The 7,383-nt window shown below is 45.4% G+C and overlaps 1 long non-coding RNA gene and 1 pseudogene across 1 annotated transcript; one reads left to right on the forward strand and one right to left on the reverse strand.

The window, feature by feature from the left end:
* Positions 1-924: 924 nt before the first annotated feature.
* LOC146751092 (doublesex and mab-3 related transcription factor 3-like) lies at positions 925-4,989 on the reverse strand (annotated as a pseudogene).
* Positions 4,990-5,971: 982 nt separating this feature from the next.
* Positions 5,972-7,373, forward strand: LOC146751093 (uncharacterized). Its single transcript, XR_014941913.1, has 3 exons — positions 5,972-6,094; positions 6,838-6,952; positions 7,313-7,373. It is a non-coding gene; the product is annotated as an uncharacterized LOC146751093 (long non-coding RNA).
* The last annotated feature ends 10 nt before the right edge of the window (positions 7,374-7,383 follow it).

The raw sequence follows: 7,383 nt of genomic DNA on the forward strand, positions 1-7,383 counted from the left end.
TGTAGCACACATCCAAGGACCTAAGCTTCCCTCATGATAGCATTTGCTGAGACTCAGTTTCAGGCTACGTGGCAGGGGGGCAGAACCTGGACTGGGAAAAATAGACTTGCCTTGTCTGCTGTTGCTGGAACTAGACATTGTTACCCCAGCTGGCAGTTAATCAGCTCTCTATCCTCAGAAATGCTATTTGCCCAATATAAATGACATAAACCAAGATGATCATCTTAGTTTATTTTTCTGGCGTCCTTAGCATGCTACATTAACCTGACAATGTTTAATCTTGTGTTCATTTCACAATACACTTCATGCACTTCACAGCCTTAATTGGTTTTACACTGACATTACACATTTTGACCTAGCCATGGGAAAAGAATAACTCATAAGATTATTTTTCTAAAAAATGTCCAAGCTCAAACAGTACAGAAGCAGTTCATGCTAGTTCCATGTGCATAATTCTTCTGCCTTTCCTTTCAATGCAAAGATGATGACTGGTCCTTGTTTTAGTCCATTTGCAATTGAACTACTTTTGTTTGATTTCTTATGTCCTGAGGAGTTCTCTCTTATAAAACAGCATTCAAGTATTCTAGTTTAATATCCCCAGTTGTCTGAGTTAAGGAACAAAGTAGACCTTGAGCTTCTGTTTCCGCTATGAATCTTCCAGAGTCCCGTAACCGATGGCCATAAAGTCTTTCCTTGTTGTACGCACTCAGAGCTAAAGCCAGAGTATTGCTATTTGGCATTATCCAATGAAGTGCAAGAAATTAAATACGTTATGTCTTTATTGCTATAGTACAATACCAAGCAAAGTCAAGTTTTAATACAATTGCAAGTGTTTCATGGAGTATACGTCTCTCCTCTTCAGGCCCAGTAGTTCAGCTGCACTGCAAATATCACTTACTTACTTATCATATGCCAAATGTCATCCTAAGATGTGTTGAGTATTCTTGAGTCTGAAGAATCAGACCTTTCATCATACTCATCTTCTGTGTAAAGAGGTTGCTTAGACACAATAGGACATCCGTCATCAGGGATTGAGATCCTAGGATCTTCTGATGAGCGAGAAGGAAGGACAGAAGAGCTTTGGAAGACGCTGGCCAAGTTGCTAGAGAAAGGACTGACATAGTGGGACCGCAGCTGGTACTGCTGCTGCAGCATCATGGTGTTCCAAAGGGTGACATCATTAGGCAGGAAAGGACTGGACTGGTTTCTTGCCAAAGTGTTCCTCAGCATCAGTGGGTAGTGAGGTGGCTGAGGAAATGGGTGCTACAAAGGTACAGTCAGAGGATTGGGCACAACGTTGCTGGAGTCAGCAGAGAACCTCAGTGTGTCAGGGACCCTGAAGGCTGAGCCCACTGACCACTTGGAAGAGGAAATAGGATAGGAACTCAGCGTGTGTTCAAAAATATGCCCATTGGAAGGTAGAACTAGACCATCTGACTCTGCAGAAGTTCTCTCACCACTGGCCACTGAAGACCGGCTGGACAAGAGAACCTCAACAGCGCTCACCAGGTCACCACCACATCCTTTCAGGATCAACTCCAGCACCGTCGGCTTCTGCTTAGGGAAAATCTTTTTCAGCACTTCCAGTGGAGGTCTGTTGGCTTTCAAGCTGAAAGGTAAAGAAACTGTCCCAGAAGGACCTTCTATCAGTAGGTGATTCTGCTCTGCATGGTACTTGGGGCTCTCTGGACGGCTCTCTGTGCTCCCACCAGTTTTCTGAACTGCGTAACCTACCTCATCCACTTATACAATTTCTGGGCTTTCAGGGGTGAAGCAGGTTCTGGCTTTAGCCATGTCTGGGGAATTCCTTTGGTCTGTGTCTTCGTCACTGTAGGCCTCAGCATTGTCTGTTCCGCTGGCATCACCCAGCCTCTCCTCACTGATGTCTGCAAAGGAAGGCAGAGAAGTCAACAAATGCTGAGTCCAAATGCCTCTATGGACACCAGAGGACAGACTCTCCCTATAGGGAACAGAGCAGGCTCCTAGGGAAGGAAAGAAAGAAAAAAGAAAAAAAAAGCATTTTTCTGATAAAATTAAATTCTCTTTACAATGTCACGTGAGAACAAAACTGCAAGAGTCATGAGACATGACCTAGGCATTTTGTGCTTCTTTTCAGTCATCTGTCTCATTCTTCCACATATAAGAAAAGCATCCTTTTTTCTCCTGCATCAGATGTGCTATACTAATCCTTCCATCCTTCTTCACTAGTTACAAGACAGCAATGAGTCAACCCAGTGTGCAAGTTCTCTCAGAGGAACTTGAGCATTTTCACTCTGGAATTCCTATTGCACTGGTTGTAAGATGTAAATATTCAGAGAGAATACCCTGGAAGACCAACATTTCCTCTGTAAGTGCAGCAGCACTGGTAGAACCACTGCACCACATCTGCTGGCTCAGAGCTGTTCATATAAATCAATATATCCTAGTTCTTGTTCTGCAGAAACCAGTTCATTCCCCAGCAAGAAAAACAGGTTTCTCTTCCAAACCTGATGCCTTCATTGATTAGAACACAACATTTAGAAAAAAAATAATCTTTTTTTGGAAAGGACCCCTTGAAGGCATCTGGTTCAACCTCCTGCTCAAAGCAGAACTAACCTAAAATCTAGAGCAATTTGTTTTAGTCCCTGCTCAGCTGAGCTTTAAATATTTCTAAGGCTGGATGCTTAGCAACCTCCCTCAGCACTTGTTTCAGGTACCTTGCCTGTCGTGTGTGAAGCTAAGAAGGGCAGAGCAAAAGCCCACGGACCACGTTTTTACCAGAGGTACACACAAAAAGGGAGATACCCCAGGGCTCCAATCACAAAAGGGGGCAATGTATTTGCTTGAAATCCTTTGCAGTCATTTACCTAAGGATGGTGCTCTGCTGACCTCCCTCATGCAAGTGCAGTGCTGACCTGACAAACATCAGCAGCTGGGGAAGGGGACACTGCAAGCTGATGCAGACAGAGGCTGTGTTCACACACCAGAGCTTCTGAATGCACAAATGTGAAAGATGGTCTGCAGAAACCAATGGAAGTACTTGTCTGGTTTCCCAAGCCCACAGTGATGAGCCCAAGTAGATATGGCATGAAGCAAGCAAAGGCTTCCAAATTGTGCTCACAGTCACCCCTACCAGACTGAGAGGGAACTAAGGGCATGTAAATGGAAAATCCTGGCCACTGGCCTCCTACAGGTCTGCCTCACTCTCTCACCCTGGGAATGGACAGGGCATTTCTGGTGCAATTTACCCACTTTGTCACTCTGAGAAAGGAGTCTGAGTAAGCTGAGCAGGAGGTCACCATGCTGTCCAGAACGGGAGATACATTCCTCTGCTGTAAGTAAACCATCAGCTCCTGGCAGAGCAGAGCAGACAGTCAGCATGGCAAAGGGCTGTTCTCTGCCCAAGGCAGGAGCGGTGGCCGTCCTGTGGAGCCGCGGGTGTTGCTGGCTCGGGTTGCAGAAGATGAGAGTGGGAATAAAGCTGAGGTGCCCTTCTGAAGACCCCATCTTTCTCTTTGAATTGCCTGACCTGTGCTGCTTACCCGTTTTTCATCTGGTTATGCTCTCTGTCCAGAGCTAATAGAGAAGCACGTATACAATATGAGGCAACGTGCATATGAACTTCTTTATGCTCTCTGCATTAGTCTTGCCTTAGCATCCAAGGGGAATGCAGAAAGCAAACAAACCGGTAGCGTTATCTTTTTGAGAGAATGTTAAGACCTAGGGGTAGCTTTTACTTGAAAAAGAAAAGAGAACGGGAGGGTCATGCTACCTTTCCCTCTTAATCCCCCACCACCCCCACCCCCCTCACACACACACACACACACACATCTTCATGCCTTCACAGCCACGTATTTATTACCAGAGAAGGGACATTAAGAATAATTCACGTGCGAATGAAAGAGCAATTTACACACTTGAGTCTTAGAGAGCAGCCCGAGGACAACTAATTGCCTCTGCCCCTGTTGTGATTTGTGATTCTTAGGTCACAGATCTAGAAAGGCTAGAAACCAGCAATTAACATGTAGATGAATAAAGACGATATTGCATAATGAAAAATAGGCTGCTTGTTCCCAAAGAGCTTGAGATAGTGTATAAGATGAGCCCAAAACACCCCATGATAGTCTGAGTCTCATGTCAAATGTGACACCAAAACCATTTCTTAGTGCAAAACCTACCAGGAGCTCCAGCCAGCAGATAATACTGATTCATACACCCAAGGCTGCACAGTTGGATCTGTCATTTGCTTGCCTTCATTTCATCAGTGGAAAAAGTACCCAAGGATCCAACCCACAGCCTTCTTCCTGCCTCCAGTATTTTTGCCAGTGAAACAGAGGACTCTGGTGGAGAAAAAGGATCATTGTCATCATCCATGTTGTTGATCCTGATGAGGATTAGGGTAGTGTTACAGCATGAACCATGAAAGCTGACCTTTACAAGCAACAAATTCCGTGTAGCACTTGAAAAGGGGTAGCATCTTCTTGGCCTTCAACTGTGAAAATAGCTTCCTGAACAATCACTTTGACAATGCCAGTCTTACAGGTTACACTGGTTTATATAGGCATGTCAGTAAGGCTAAGTAAAAATAAAGGCATATGAAGTGCTACATGATATATGTCAGCAGAAGACTGAAAAACAAGGGTCTAGGTCCTTTTGTGTGTGGGAACTTCAAGCTGAGTGCAGGAAGATGCTCACATATCCTCTTCTGAGCATGGAAGTGGCACTGCCTCGTTACAGTTTCCTCCTTCTTCCTGTTCCCTGAGAATGTTACAGGATAATTCACTCCCAGCACAAATGGTGGGGAAAATTGGTCCTCTGCTTATGCTCTAGACCCACACCCTTGTCTGCTAGTGAAGATGTGTTCATTCAAATATACCATTATGTTGTTAAGCATGAGGAGACATCAGAGCAGCCCTTGCTCATGAGCCAGCACTTAACAGTGAAAGATAAGATCTCCTCAGCTTTTATGATAACATCCACAGAAAAGATGGCTGTGAAGTGGTTAATGTGCTGAAAGATATCAAAACAGTTTGGATTCCTGTCATGGAGGGCCCTGCCAAGGGCTCACATCCAGTCCTTGATGTGAGTTATCTCTGGTGTGTGTGGCTGTGGGAAGGAGAGAATATCCCTTGAGCAGCTGCACATTCAGAAGCTGTGCATCTGACCAATGTGCAGATGGGGCTGAGTGGGAGCAGGAACAGGAAATGGCCTGTGATGTCTTCACCATCTGATGACAGCCACTATTGGGTCTCCAGGCTGTTTGATCCAGCAAAGTAGCTGATTGCCAGACCAAAAGCATGAAGGAGACATCTCAACTGGCTCCCATACTGCAATCTGGAGGTGAGGATGAAGATGTTATTCAGCTCACATTCTAAAATAAAATAAAATAAAATAAAATAAAATAAAATAAAATAAAATAAAATAAAATAAAATAAAATAAAATAAAATAAAATAAAATAAAATAAAATAAAATAACATAAAATAAGGAAATATTATTTTCTACTTTGATAGTTTGAGTATTTGCTTACAAATTACTAACAAAGTGCAAAATCCAATAATCTTTCTGGGTTGCTACTGGAGAACAGCCCAGTTTATTTTTCACACTGCCAAAAGACTTGTTTTTCCTTTGACAGAGGGCCTGGCAGTCATCTCCCGGTGCCTCAAACTACTGTAATGCATTTGATATCAGTCCACCCAGCAAATCTAGCCAGCAGCAAAGCCGGAAGCAACATTCGGCCACTCCCTATCACAAAGAGCTCCTCCAGGTGCTCACAGCACCAAGCCCTTTCCGTGGTTCTCAGGGAGCGCTGCAGTGAGTTGCTGGTGAACATGCGGGTGACGCTGAGAAGAGGGGTTACAATGCACCCCACCCCTGTACTGCTCATATCGCTCCCAGAAAGATCCTGGGGCTGCCCGGGATCGGGGAAGGGTCGCCCCGTTCTGTAACGTCAGCTCATTCGTTGGTGACATCACCGAGCGTCCGGATGAAACGGGGCACGGCCGCTAGATGGAGCCGCTTGCCCGACGGAGTGATCCTGATGTACTATGCGGGTTATGGCGCAGCCGTTTTCAGCCCGGCTCCCAAAAGCGGATCGTCTCTGCTCTCCACCCTCAGGTATGTGTCCAGATTGGGCTCGGCTCAGGGATGCATTCAAAGCCAGTTGAGGTTCCAGATGCTTGGAAGTTTAAAATACAAGCCCATTTCACAAGGAGCTCTCAAATGTCTTGTATATACAGTTCACTTTCAGCTGAACTCACACATTGCCGGCGGGGGGGTGGGGGGGTGAGATGGGACGGGACGGGACGGGACGAAACGGGACGGGGGGGGGGGGGAGATGGGGGAGGGCGGGGCGGGTGACAGGACTTGAGCTGTAAGGCTGGAGCATATGCCAGATCTTCAGCATCAGTGATTTTTTTGGTGAAACAAAAAGGCGACCCAAGTTTGTCTGGGGACTAATTGTATTCAACTGCAGACAAATTAAACCCAGGTCACTATGGCTGGTTGCTGGCCGCTGCTTTTAGGGTGTGCAAGGGTCTGTGAAGCAATGCTGCAGAGGAAGTGAGGACTCAGAGAAGGATGGGGTGGTTGTGCAGCTCTCACCACACCCACAGCCACAGCTGATTCCCCTGTTGCCAGACCAATGTGACTGCAGAAATAGTGAAAATCTGTCAAAAGAGCAGCCAGAAGTGATGGCCAAATCAGGAAATAAGTGAATGCCAGACAATAACTCAACAAGCAGAAAATTTGATTGAGATTTCAGATGTTAAGTATATACCAGTCATCTGCAGAGTTAGTTGCAGCTTTCCATACCCATACATTATGGAAGCCTATCAAAACCTCATGTGGTGAACTTTCAGGAGGAAGGAAGGAGTACAGGCAGACAGCCCACCACACCTCAACTTCAGGCTTCTACTGTAGAGCTCCCTGTTCCTTTTTGAAGCCAGCAGAAGCAGGCACAACACCTCTAAAAAGGTAAGATAAATACATAAGTAAATACAAGATAAATACAGCTTCTTGGAAGGAAAAGAAGGGAAGGGAAGGGGAAACAAAAAGGGAAAGGAAAGAGAAAAGGGAAGGAAAAGGGAAAGGGGAAGGGAAAGGGAAAGAGAAAGGGGAAGTGGAAGGGAAAGGGAAAGAGGAAGGGAAACGGAAACATAAAGGGGATGAAAAAGAAAGAGCAAGAAAAAAGAGGGAAGGAAAGGGGGAAGTAAACAGAAAATGAAAATTAAATAGGGAAGAAAAAGAGAAAGGAGAACACGAAAGGGGGGAGGAAAAGTAAAACAAATAGGGTAAGAAGAAGCCTATCAAAGTCTCATGTGGTGAACTTTCCAGGGGGAAGGAAGGAGCACAGGCAGACAGAGAGGTCAGCCCACCTCACCTTCAGGCTTCTACTGTAGAGCTCC

This window comes from Coturnix japonica, unplaced genomic scaffold, assembly GCF_054131305.1.
Source record: "Coturnix japonica strain WE unplaced genomic scaffold, WE-NBRP24 Scf141, whole genome shotgun sequence".
In the NCBI taxonomy this organism is placed as follows: Eukaryota; Metazoa; Chordata; class Aves; order Galliformes; family Phasianidae; genus Coturnix; species Coturnix japonica.